Below are 14,076 nucleotides of genomic sequence, written 5' to 3' on the forward strand. Positions count from 1 at the left end.
GCAAGGTGTATAGCAAAGCAGAAGTCCATAGAAGTTGAGGTGATGTCAAGCTTTCATTAAGATACAGGCTGGTTCTTGAATAGTTCTTGCTAGATTGTGTGACTGGAAGGGTAGATGGAAGCCTTCGTAGGGGTTGTCCTCATTACACTGAGTCCCTGTATAGGCATTTCTCACTTCCACTTTCACGCTAATATGACCTTAAATCATGTGGGAGCAAGGAGCAGCTTATGTCTGTGCCCTTCTTCCACGTGAGGGCTTGCAAAATGTGGTCTTGCAATTCCTTTATATGTAAGTGACTCTGTTTCCAGCAGGTATAAATGATATGTAAAATGGGAACTGTAACTTAGGGTAAAAAAGGAAAACAAAGCATATTTCTAAGGTATCCCACTTTGATTAAGACCTCATGTGAAGAAGAAAGGTCCTTAGCAAAGAGAAGATGATTTTATCATTCCTCTATGTAGAGGGAGATGAGCTTTACATTGATGTTAGTGAACCTAAGTATAGTTGATTTTGTTAAAGCTGCAAATACAGCCGACTAGTTTTATTTAGACACCCTAATTCCAAGGAATAAATTAACAGAACTCTTTGATTATTTGTATAGAAATAATTTAAAGCATTGCTTTCAAATACAATTGAATTGTAACATAAAACTGCATTTTTCTTAGGTATATATGTTTTGATGATATTCAATAGAATTTTGCAAATGAAAATATTGTAACATTCTTAAATTTGAATATGAGAGGCTACAATGCTACATATTCAGTGTCTTTGATTTTGAAATGTTCCATGCTTTAATTTTTTTTTTAATTCATTTTAATATTAAGCATTAACTGTCTTCAGTTGAATTTATATGGCTTCAAGGGAGGTGATGGAGGACGAAACATCTCTTTTTTGGAAAAAAGACATGAAGAAAAAGAATTGGGCATGGCCTCAGATATGGTACAAATGTATGTGCAAATATATATATGTATATATATATATATATATATGCATGTACATATGTACAAAACCAAAAGAGGAATTAAAATCATATTACTACTGCACTTGTGCACATCTGTAACTAGAAACTGGCCCTAACAGATACTGAGATGTAGCTCCATTTTTGGAATGTATTGGCACAGTTGACCAACCTGCTTACTTGCTCAAACATAAGACTCTCAAACTGCCAAAACAGATTGTAGACAAAATTGGCAGAAGATACTAAGAACAAGGCCTGGATTTTCATTTGTAGTATTCACAGTGTAATGCCAGCAGATACTTGTCTCTAAGGACTTTTTTTCCCTGCATTGAACTCAAGTGAAGGAGAAGAATAGCATGAAAGGAAACAAGAAAAACTGATTGCAGCGTGCATGTCTACATTTCACAAAACCTGCCATGGCACATCAACGAAGAGACTGGGTAAGCATGTTAAACTCTATACAGAAAAAGTTTATATTATTCTAGTCAGTGCTGGGATTTTCACTGCTTCTGAAGTGATTCATATTGATCTGACTGTCTCTATGTTACTAAGCATGATTTTAGTTGTTTTGTTCATAAAATATGCATATAATCACATACAACAACTGTGTCTTGTTACATAACAAGAGTAGCAGTTTATGAACTGCTGCATGCATGTAGCAGATGTACAAGACTCGGCTCACGATGGTGCTGATTGTCTTCTTCTTCCTTTAACAGTTTAATGCAGCTCCAAGAGATATTAATTACTTGGCATGCTGTAGGTTTAATTCCACACAACTGCATTTCAATTATGCTGCATGTAACTCATGAAATTAAACAAATAACACATTCAATCACATTTTTTTTCTGGTTGGAATATAGGAGGTTGAATATGTAATTTCTATTCCTAATATAAGTGTACCTCTGTAAGAAGATGGAGCTTGTACTGTGCTCTTGTGCAATAAAGCATACATGTACAGAGTCATTTCCAACCTTGTCCCAGTTCTCGGTTCCTCTTCTAGTCTTACTTTTTATAGATGCATACAAATAGAGATTCTGAGAAGCCCACTGTCCTTTGGCTTTATGTTATTTCTGTGTTGAAGTATTTTGACTTTTTATTCCAAGTAAGTATAAGTAATTCTGCCTTTAAATGCAGAGTCCTAATTAATGCTTTGGAAATGATGCAGGAAAAGGATCACATTAATTTTAGATGACAATGAATATTTTCTGCAAACAGATTCTTATGCAGCTTCACAAACTATAACTTTCAGAAATTTGTATGGTGACTGAACACATGTTTAAGAAATGATAAGTGTAAGGAAATGTAAGTAGTATTTTTGATAGAAATCATTCTAACTGAGCAGCTGGAGATATTTGTCAGTGCTTTTCAAACTTCAGTATATATTCAACTTAAATATGCTATGTTTCTATGAAAAATCTTTCATTAATGATCATTATTAAAGTATTATTAAAGTTAGGAAAATACTATGTTAAGTTAGCTCCTGTATATATGAATTCTTTTCCTACATTTTCAGTAAAAAATCAAATTATATAATGGCCTGTTGCTCTCTTCATTTCTTCCTACTTTGATCTCCATGTAGAGCAGTCAACAAGCATTCAGCCTTGTAATACTACTTCATTGATTATATTTTTACTGTGCCAGACAATATCCTTTATACCATAAAATGTTCCTGTGAGAACAACCAGTAACTTCCTTCTGGACTTTTCTGTAAAGCTTCTTTCTCACTTTACTGTATGGAATCAAATCATTTTCAGTATGTTTTAAGAAATGGGAAGGTGTTGGAATCCTCTTTTATGTAGCTCTTATTTACATAAAGAACTAAACTATAGAGATTGAAGTATTCACACATAACCAGTAAGTGGCACCCAGAGTAAAGCCTTGCCTTCTATGTTGGCTGTCCATCAGAGGCAGAGGGAAGCGCAACTTTGCTAAGGAATTTTACAGCTGCTTACTGGAAAGAAGGGAATCATTGAGAATCTAGAGCAGTATGGTCCTATTGCACCAAGTGATGCTGACTTCTTTCACTGTCCCCATACCCTTCTCAGGTACTCTTTGTTGGTCTGCCAGTTTTCTTAATCCCTGTAATGTGTATGACAATAAATCCAAACACATGGGAAAAAAAAAACGTAATTTTTTTGACTCTGAAATGCCAAGATGAAGAACACTTTTTGGATGGTCAGCTGCTCACTACAGTCATTGTGTAAGGATCTGTCAGCAGAGGTAGAATTGAATAAAGTAGCAAACTTAAGTACAGGAAAATTTGCAGGAGTCACATTAGGTAGTATTCCATGGGTGTAGTGAAGCCAGTATCCATCCATAACAGGGTGATGCTCTTCACCTGCTGAAGATCAGCTACCTGATCCAGAGCAGGAAAAGCTTTAGAATATATCAGTAATATGTTGAAAGATGACTTATTTTATAACACAAATGGAAAGATGCATAACTCTTCAACAGAAAGAACGGAAGGATTTTTACCAATGAGTAGCTGGAAAACAGAATTGTGCCCAAGAGAGGCAACTGTATTTGGAAAAGCTGTTAGTGTTAAAAGCAGGAATTTATAATGGTCATCAGTGGATAGTTTGAGCTATTATATCCCATACTGCCTGTAAAAGCATTAGGTGTGCAAATTCAGGTGGGTGTTTGGGTAAGTCCATTGAAATATTAAACCCAAATGTATAGTGAACTTGTGGTAAGCTACGAATATGTGAAAAAAAACCTCTGTATCAGCAGATTGTCTAAAATGGAACTGCTTGTCTCTCAGAGCTGAGTGTTTGGACTTGAACGGCAGGTGACCTTGGGACAATTTCTGCTGGGGAAGGATCTCTTTCAGCAGCCCAACAGTGAGCAGTTGATAACTGCTCAAAGAACCCTCTCAACTGTGAGGCTGAAACTGTCCTCAGAGATGTAAGGGGAAATATTTTAGCTTAAATGGATCTGTGGTAGTTGAAGGAAGCAGATGTGACACCCCTGTAGGTGCTTTTTAAATGCTCTTATTCCATCTGGCTTTATTCTCAGACTCTATCAGAAAAAAAACATTTTCACTCTTTTTAAAAATCAAGTTTTTTTATGTATAGTAATGCTTTATCATTATTTTTTCCCTAGGATTTCAGAAGTCTTTTTAAGAGAAGAAATTAATGTAAATATTCCTTATTTTCTTCTGTATCACTGTTTTCATTTGAAGTTAAGTGATTGCAAAAGCTGTTGAGCTTTTATCAAGTTAAAATATATCTCAAAGTCTCTAAAAGTTTTCAGTGGTGTTCCAGCAGGGAATAGAATAGTCTTTCTGATTCTAATTGAAATAAATAAATTTGACAGAATGACTGTAACCTTGCTCACTATATTGACAATATAAAGTGAGTTGTGTGGTGGAAATCAAACAAGCCGTCTAGAGACGTCCCTAAAGGTTTGGATTTGTTGTACTGTTTAAATGGGTCAACTCATGCATGAGAAATGAATGCTAGTTGTAAATTGGATGCAAACCTGTAGACTTCAAGGGGAACTGAATCAAATGATAATGTAAATATGTTGATAGAGATGTTCTGACATGTTTTCTCTTTAGAAAACAGCAACAAATGTAAGCATTACAGAGAAATAATTAAAACATATATTTGTGTTAGGTTAGAACTGCATCATTCGACTTCAGAACCAAAGTCATTGTATTCATTTATGTCACTGGCACTAGTAAATGTTACTTTGATATTGTTTAACCTGTGTTTGGTTACATCTGTGTTTGAGTTGATGGGATGCTTTACATAAGATACACTTTAATTTAGAATTGTCTCTTTCTTTGTGGTCAAAACATTTGATCCAATCTAGCAGAATATCTCTTGGGCTTTTTCTGGTTAAAATAATCATAAAAAAGAAGTATCTAGTTTGTTTCACCTTCTATTTATGATATAATATTCAGATTAAATAGCAAGGCAACTTTCTTATGAAAAACATCACCAATTTAAGAAATAATAAATAATCTTCAAATATGTCATGCAGTGTTTAATGAATTTCTTTTTAATCCATGGCAATTACTGTTTCTTGTCAGCAGATGCAGAAGTAAAACCTTATGCCAATATATACTTACTAAAATCTCTGAACATTCTAATTGGAGTCTAAAACAGCTATGTGAGTGTAAGCATAGAATTGACAGTTAATCTCTTTTCACATTTTGCTCCAGTATTGACTAGAACATGTACTGCTTTGTACTGTGGTTTATGCAACAACAACAACAACAAAATCAGTCTGTAATGAAGACAAGTATTAAAAGTGTTCTTTCGCATCAAATCTGTTATCTGACCGAAGTGTTTCTGTCATAAAATGCAGGTGACTTCAAGAATTAGTTGATTTGGGAGGCTTCTGATGTTTAAATGTATGGCTTTGGCTTTTTCTCTTATGGTACTAAGCAACTAAATAATTACGAGCTCTCCTTCCCCCAGCTTCTTTCCCATGTCACTTGAATATATTTAAGCAATATCAATATCACTCATTATTTTTAATGAGAATGTATTTTTGAAGCCCGTGGTTTTTACATACAGTGAAAAGAAAATGAAATAAAATCTCTTTCCATAGTAACTCAACCTGGGAGCTAATTAAAATTAAGTTTTTAGAATGCCAAAAAATTGATTAGCCCAAAAGTTGAACATCGGGAGTTAGTAATTCCAGAGATCCTTGAGTAGTTAAGTGCCTGTAAGGAAAAGGTAATTTCTAATTTCCTTGTTTTCCTATATTGTCCATTACTGGCTTATCATTGCAGCTTTTAATTCTGCCTTATCTGATGTTTTTGTACTGCACATCAGTTGCTAGGGCAGCATCTTATGCATTAAACCTCCTGCTGAAGAACAAGATGCTCTGCTTCTTCTAAAGCTAATACCATCTTTAATCTTGATCCCTGGAGATTTGAATGTCTCACCCCTATAATGCTCACAGGCTTCATTGACCTTGACAGCAGGGGTATCTGGTCCTCTGTGGCACTCAGTTATTTTTTTTCCATGTTAACACATGTGTCTGTGATTTCCTTAGCCTGTCAGTAGTTACATGAGTTGTGACAAAGCCAGCACTGTAGTAAGTGTAATGATTAAACTTTTTAACAATCCTAACACAAGAGAGGAAGTAGACAAAGTTTGCATATGATATTTCTGCTTGTGTCTACAGAGATCACAGAGACTAAGAGTTTACTTTTCCAAAAAGCAGATTAGAGTGTCACAATTATTGCTCTCTGACTGTTTCAGTTCTGTTCAAATAATGGTTTAGTTTCAGAAATGCTTTGCTTTCTTTTTAACATTCTTTCTCTGGCTTACACCAGTTTACTCCTCCTGTTAGCAACCACAGTATTTTAATGTAAGTCTTTTAAGTATTTTTTCACACCAGCCTTTAGTTATTTTTTTTTCTCCTGTCTTTTCTCATTTGGTAAGCAAGCAAGTTTGTGTGGGTAAATACTGGCCTCTGGATAAGATCAGTCTGAAGAAAATGATATTTAAATGGTGATTGTCTTGAACTTCAAGGCTGGTTGTCTTCAGCCTTTCTGAGCCTCAGTCCTGCTGCCCTGCTTTGTATCTGCCTTTCCCCTTCTCCAGTAGAGAATGATGGCATAAATGGAAACTCTAATCATTTTGTCCAGTCCAACCCTTTTCCAGCCCTAAGAAGTGAAATACACTTCAAAGTCATGTCTTATGTTGATGATGTTAACTGATTTTTATAGGATTGGGCATAGTAAGGTAGCTGTTCCCAGTTTCCAGAAAATGGGTGGGTAGGGGGCTGAGAAGAATAGTGGGACTGGTGTGAGTTTTGGCACAACACATTTGATCTTTGAGGAAAAAGGAAGATTGGAATATGAGGAAGCTGTGGTAAGATCCAGAGTGTGCATCAGGGCAAGAACTAAGTGTCTTCAGGGCTCTTACTCACTGTACCAATACTGCGCAGAGCTGGAGCCACTTGGTAGCTCTGTTCCTACAGGCACCACCAATAGGAAATGAAGGAGTCAGGGAACCTGAGAAGGTGTATCCAGCTCACCTCATGTTTTCTTGCCTGCTCAGCAGGAAGACCTGCTCTGATGTGGGCTGGGTTGCCCTTGGCTTCAGCGTTGTGAGTAAAAGGGAAATGACCAGAGGATTTCTTTACCTGTACAAAGAGAGCTGTAGATATGAGCAGGGCAAGAGCAGCAGGCATGGAATGAGGTCACTTGTTTGGCACTGCCTTTTGTTTAACATTCCTTTCTGTGCAGCGTGTGGTTCTGGCTCAGATAATAGCTGGCAAGCTGTCTTGAGTTGAAAAATTATTAGCAGTTGGGTTCCTTTTCATCAGAAAATTACAAGTTTATGGGTGGAAAGGCTTAAAAAAGCTTGGTGGTGATAGAAAATTTAGCGGAATTATTGGCTCTGAAGATTATAGCAAAAGATATGAAAGGCTCAGTATTGAGGGATTGGAAATTGAACAATTGGTCTGTCTCTAAAAGGGGTAGAACAGATACTGAGAAGCTACAAAAGAAAATTTAACTTTCTGTATGAACAAAAAGCCAAGTGGAATACGCGTATAAAGTAACAGGTAGCATAGAACTGGAAAAGAGAATTTGATTCTTTACTCTTTCTTAAAAGGTAAGAGCGAGGAACATGGAGTGTAATTTTCAGGCATTGTGTTTAAAAGAAAAACTTGACTTCTTTCATGACATCTGATTGCCCTTCTGGTCTTTCCATTACTTTCTGTTAAGGACTAGAAAGCCTTTCTGAGCCCTGAAAGACAGTTTTTTGAAGAGACGGCTAAGATGCAAATGTAACTGGGATATGACAGATGGTCCTTACCTATGTAGATCTTATTGGTGTTATTTTTTGAGTGTTATCATTAAGGTATTTGGAAACTAGCCAAGACATAGTAAGACTGAGTGGAGGTGAAGGCTGCTAAGTATTTAAAGGTATTAAGAGCCTTTTAAAGCAAAGAATAACCGTGTGTTCTCACACAGCCACTTCAGTTAACTGACCAGATATTAAAGAGTAAGATGGCTTTGGCTAGCATTTTAGCTTTGTCTGGAAGTGTATCTCCTAATTAGAGCATACGAAGTGGACTAATTACAACTGAAACTAAACTGAGTGATGCTCTCCAGCTGCTAAAGCATATACAGTCCTTTGGACCAGACTTGAGCTATCCCATAGCTACTCCCATCTCCCATAGAATGTGGAGTTTATGCACTCAGCAGCAACTGTTTCATTCTATGTTTGCTCCTATTATGCTGCAATACCTGCTAATGGAAACATTTCTTATGTTATCCTAACTAGGAACTAGTTGTCACTTCAGTGTTGCATTCCTGTTGAACTATAAAGTGACACTGACTATAACTACAGGCTTTAAAATTCAGAAAGTGGAAAAGTGGAAGAAGTGGATGCTGAAAATCTGATTGTTGCATGACCTCTGTTTGCCCTGTCAAGGGGTCACTGAGAGTTGTCTGGACTGTGCAGTAAGCTTGTAATTTATGTTTGTGGAGGATGTCAGGAAGAAGATTCATGTCTGGATGTGCAGGTGCTCCATTAGGATTTAGAAAGACATGGATTGATTAGGTGGTTATTGCCACATGCAAAATTAGCCTGGTCAGAGACCCCTGACAAGGAAGCTTGGTGCATAACCAGAGCACCAGGCTGCAGCTGATAGAGCCTCAAAATGTTAATGGTAGGTAACTAACATAACTTCAGAAATGAATAGGTTTTTGCTCACACAGTCACGTCTGATATTCTAGACCAAAACTTTTAGGGATGACATGCTGCATTTACTACATGTAGGAGCTGACTTTTCCTGTGTTTTTTGAGTTTGGATCAGTAGAAGGTAAGCACCCACAGTGCATGTATCTGTATGTAGATGTGGTGCAGGTAGCCAGAAATGGAGCTGTACTGGTTACTGTTGCTTTGGGAGCAGCGTATAAATATGTACCAGATGTAGGAATCAGACGTGGGGGCAGAGTATATCCCACAGATATATATGAAACGTAGGATTTAGCTGGTAGGCTTCTTTCTGTAGTAGAAGATATTTCTATGGTCTAGAACATCTTGAGGGACTTGGGCAGTCTGAGGAAATGTGATTCACATTAGTCATTTGTTTATATTTTGCAATAGGACCTTTTCTGACACTGACTCCAAATAAAATGAGAGGGTTGAGAGCTGAAGCACACAGTCCTCCCCCTGCTAATGTAATGAAACTGGCTGTTAAAGTTTGGAACTGGCATTCATTTGTTTTCATATCCTGCTCGGTGTTCAGTTTCTGTTCTGAAAAGTGTACTCCACAGAAACTGGTCCATTTGCTCAGCTCAGTTTCTTATCAGTTCTCAAGGACTGGCCTGACAAAAGAGAGGGTTTTCAGTAAGGATTTCCTGTTTAACGAGCACTTTGACACACTTCAGTTAGGAGCACTGCATTGAAGGAGTCACTGAGCCAGGTCCTCAGCTGTCATCAGCACCACCTCACAGAAATCTTGTTATGCATGCTTTCAGCCTGATCTTGAAGCCAATGAGGTTTTTGGCCTTCAGTGTCTAACCTGGTTATACCTTAGGTGTTGCTTGTTTGTTAGATTCTCTTAGACGTGATTTAGTGCTTGGGCCAACCAGTACTACTTTGTACTAAGACTGCAGTACACCTGGATTTGAGAAGTCTGCTTTTTATTTCTATCTAACCTTGCTGATGGCATTCCTTGTTACCTGTGTCAATTTGTATCACTTCTGGTTCCCTTTCCACATAATGTTGATAATGATACTGAGGGCCTTTGGAAAACTGTTTCAAGTTCTAATGACAGTGATAAAACAGATGATTGGTATGGCTGCTGGTTGTTATTGTTTATATGTGCGGATTTTGAGAAGCAGCACAAGAGTGAGTGTCTTGAGTGATCAGCTCTAGTTCTCTGTCTTGCAGACAAGTATGTCATGTAAACTTCTTAACATGTTTGCCAAACTCCAAATCCATCTTTTTTTTTTTTTTTTTTTTTTTTTTTTAAGGTTGTTTCCTCACTTTGCCTAATGGAAGGTAGAAGCCACATTACAAATTCTACAATCAATTCATGGCAAGGATATGTCTATTCATATGCTAGAGCTGTCTTTTGTTTGCATGGTACATCTATCTCCTACATATGGCTAGTGAGAGGTGTAATTCTCAGACTTTGCTATACAATGCTGAGCAAGTAGGCAGTCTTGATGTGCCCTTGCAAAAATCTTACTATTCCACAGTATCCCACTTCTGCCTTTTCTTATGGGAGCTCAACTCTTTTGAGCATAGAAAACCAGAGTGTTTTTCATAGTATTGTAAGAAAGATTTTAAATATACTTTGTCCTGATTCATTTTAGTGTTGTATTTACTTTCCTTGTGGCCATGCTGGTGGCACATAGTCATTGTATGGTTGTTCCAGATACGCATATATGCCTCTTTCCAACTATTAAATTTGTATCTTGCAATAAAAATTCTCTGAAGAACATGTTTTTATACTAAGTAATATTAAATCCCGTCTTATTATTTCAGACATCACATTCAGTCATTTTTATCCCATAAAGTCCTAACTGTCAACTGTCTTGGCAGCTACCACCTCCTTTCTAGGCTTGTAATGGGAGTTTGAGCAACAGATTACTTGCTTCAGAGTGGTGGTAGAAAATTTCTGTCAAGTCTTTTTTTGGTGGAGTCACAAAAAAAAAAAAAAAAAAAAAAAAAAATCATGCCAGAACAGAGAGAAATATTATGTGCAGAGTAGTTCTATCAGTTCCCCCAAATAAAAATGAATATTTGGACAAAAAGACTTTTCCTGATGTTAGCAGGAATGATTTTGCTGGAGTTAAAATGCTGAAAAACAAGTAATGTTTTTAGATTAAGACAACATCCAGATGATGTTCTTTGTTTGGAAGATTATCCATCCAGGTCACTCCACTCTTATTTCTGTCTTCTTGGTTCAACTCTCTGGCAGCTGGGCTTGCTGTAACGGTTGTTGTCCTAAATGAAAACAGAGCTTCTCAAGAGCGGAAGCAAGAGAAGTTCAGCTACTCATTGAATCTCTGGTGATTTATTCTTTTTTTCTGACTTTGATTGTATTTGTGATGCTTCATTAGTGAGTTTAAAGATATTAAGGGTATATTTTTGAGATGTTTGTGCTAAAAAAGACTCAAAGCAGTTCAACCGTATTGTCTCTTTTCCCATTCTGCAAGGTGGACTGACAAGGATCCTGAAGCCTACTAAATAGATTCCTGTTTCTTTCCTTTTCTATGTAAGTAACAAGCATACAGTTGAGGCATTACAGAGTTTGAACGACTATACAGTGGATTCCTTGAATAATGGAAAGGATGTTGGAAGTCTTAGGAGAATACAGAAAATACCAATGTAAAGCTTATTATTATTATTATTCATAATAATAATAAAAATTATTATTATTATTATTTTTGCAAAGATTTTCAGTCCTTTACTCAACATAACAGATGAATATTGAGGAAGAAAGATCATGCAGGAATATAAGCTCTGTGAAATTTCTTGTCTGTTGGTTTCATACAGCTTCCTATAAAGTGCAGGTACTTGTATTTCCTTTCTTGATGTGAATACATGAAACTGTATAAAACTTTGAAGTCATGGAACTTGTTAAAATTCTGTCATTATTGATAATTATACTAATGGCCATATAACTGCGGACATGAATGTAGTTCTTGCATTTGACCAGTTGCTGTATGAGCTTCCTGAAAACCTTTTGCTTTGAAAAGTCCTGACATTTCACAAACACTTTTGCTGCAGTAGTAGTGCCAATATGCGGAACCTTTCAGAGTTATTCATAATAAGCCTTTTTCTGTGCTCAGAATATGTGATATTCTATTGTTTGGTGCACTCATTTCAGATCTATGTTGTTATGCCTATGTATCTCCCACTGAAATCATTTTACTTTGCAAACATATTTTTCATGGAAAAGGAAGCAGGAAACAGGAGGAAGAGAAAGTGAGAAATCAGAGTAGTTAACACCCAGTTGGTAGAAGCCACAACAGAAGTCAGATCTGATTCCCTGTCTTGCCAGAAAAACTTGAACACAGGTCTTGCACCGGTATGTTATTCATTAAGTCAGTTCTATACAGATTTTTATGGAAATCACATGGAAATTCTCAATTTTAGAGGAAAATAATGTGCTCAGCATCCTTTACAGTCCTACTGGATAAACACAGTTGAAATGGCCTGGATTCACATGCAGAATGAGCATATGTCAGAAAGACTTGGGTCTGACACATCAGCTCTACCTTAATGTGCTGGATTTGTTCCTGTAAACCAAGGAGGCTCCATGGTCAGAGATTGGGTTTCAGGAGCCTTCAGTGCTCCTTGGTTGCTCTCTTGGTCAGGAGATAGGCAACATTGTTCATTCTTGTATAGAGCATTTTATCTTTCATTTTGTGGTTCAGAATTTGTGAAGGAACAGAAATCCTGATGCTCTGGATCTGGTGATTCCTCCCAGTTAGCCAGTACTCAAGAGTTGTGTCTCAATTGCTTATTATAGGCTAGCACTCTGTAGAGTCCCAGTGAAGGACCACAGCTTGAAATCTCGTTGTCTTCCATATCTTTTACAGTTGAGATATGATATTTGACTATTCTATCAGACTGAAGTCCTCTCCTTGCCTTGTCCAACTCCACCACCACCTGGAAAACAAATTGATCTTGTATGTGTCTTCTATTTTGCTGATACCTGGTAGAAGACAAGAAATTCGGATGGTCACAGCTTGTCCTCACAGAGAAGCTGCTTTTTGTGCTTTTAACTCTATCTGAACTATGGATAGGATATGGAGTGATCTGGAGGGAAGTGGTGTAACTTCCTGGTGAGACCTGAACTGTGGATGCCTATGGCCAATTTTGCCACTGAGATGTACTGATGTGCCTGTGGCTGTAATACCTTCTTCTTTTACCTGGGCTGGTCTTCTGACAGCTCCATGAGTGGTGGCATTCTCCTGAGATTTTCTCCACCCCATCTCAGTGGTGTGGGATGTTTTAGGATCGAATTCATCTCATCTAAGTTTGTTATTTTCATTTAAAAAGTACCATACAACATAGAGGCAGAATTTCATTCTTATTGGTTTAGTGAAGCAGTAAATCTGCATACTTGTTCCAAATACTTTATTCATCAGGATGAAGGAGACCAAACCTCTTGGTAAGTCTCTGTGACCAGACCCAAATGCCCTTTCAGAAGATTGTTGTAAAGGGAAATCCTTTAGCTGTTGTGCAAGCCTGAATATGAGTGAACATCCTGCTAGTCTTTTTGCTCTAACTTACCTTGTCATACACTGTAGTGCATTGCTGACTGGGGTCTAAGTTGTTTCATCTGCTGTGTTCATTTTACCAATAATTTAAATTTCTAGGGTCATATTAAACTTATATTTCAGTGAGCTGGTAGTAGTTTGAATCTGTTTGCCTTTGCTTTGTGCTGTAGCTATATTCTAGCACGTTATTCCTAACTTTTACTATGGCATCTTGTTAACATTTTTAGATTTTCTTGTTAACGTTTTTAGATTTTCTTGCCTTGAAACATAAGGGCTGTTGCATATATGTACTAAAGTTGGTATCTTGGTTGACAATGGGAAGCATGGTTCACTTTATTCAAGTGCAGGTATGGAAACTTCACTACACAAAGATATATTTTTAATCGCCAAACAAAGTTTATGTATGTTAGAATCATTGCTCCAAAAGGCCTTGGCAATTTATAGTCACCTGTAGATAATAGCTTTCTGAATGCAGATTAAACTGTGCAGGTGCATAAGGTGATGCTTTACTGTTTGTTAAAATGCATTTTCAAGCATGCTTTTTTTGGATGGTGCAATAATAGAACTGTACTTGAAGCTGTTCAGTTAACTTTGATGACCCCACAGGTATTCAGCAGTATTTTACTTTCATTTGATCAGTACTAATTTTAAACAAATTTAAAAATTTGTTTAGATTTTCTTTTAATGATAGCTGTTTTTTTTAAAGTCTGCTAGCACATGAGTAGCAATAATCTTTTTTCTTTCTTTTTTCCTTTTTCCTATTTCTTGGTCTTTTGTTTCCCTTTCAACTCTGGAAGTGATGTTCTGAGTTATTGCTTATTGAAATGAGGCTTTGTGAGTACTCCTTAATCTTTTAAAACTGTCTTTCTTATTAGTATCCTGAAAGTCTTGTTCTTGC

General features: G+C 36.8%; 1 protein-coding gene across 5 annotated transcripts in view; it reads left to right on the forward strand.

Moving 5' to 3' along the window:
* The window catches only part of NEBL (nebulette), a 247,738-nt gene that overhangs the window by 118,956 nt on the left and 114,706 nt on the right, over window positions 1-14,076 (forward strand). For 3 of the 5 annotated variants that reach the window (XM_046917574.1, XM_015281275.4, XM_040674966.2), the window contains one exon: window positions 1,298-1,398. The exons of the other annotated variants lie outside the window; for them this stretch is intronic. The gene's annotated coding sequence lies outside the window, so the exon portion shown is untranslated. The remainder of the gene's footprint in view (window positions 1-1,297; window positions 1,399-14,076) is intronic. 5 annotated transcript variants of the gene reach the window in all.

The sequence above is a fragment of the Gallus gallus genome, chromosome 2 (genome assembly GCF_016699485.2).
Source record: "Gallus gallus isolate bGalGal1 chromosome 2, bGalGal1.mat.broiler.GRCg7b, whole genome shotgun sequence".
In the NCBI taxonomy this organism is placed as follows: Eukaryota; Metazoa; Chordata; class Aves; order Galliformes; family Phasianidae; genus Gallus; species Gallus gallus.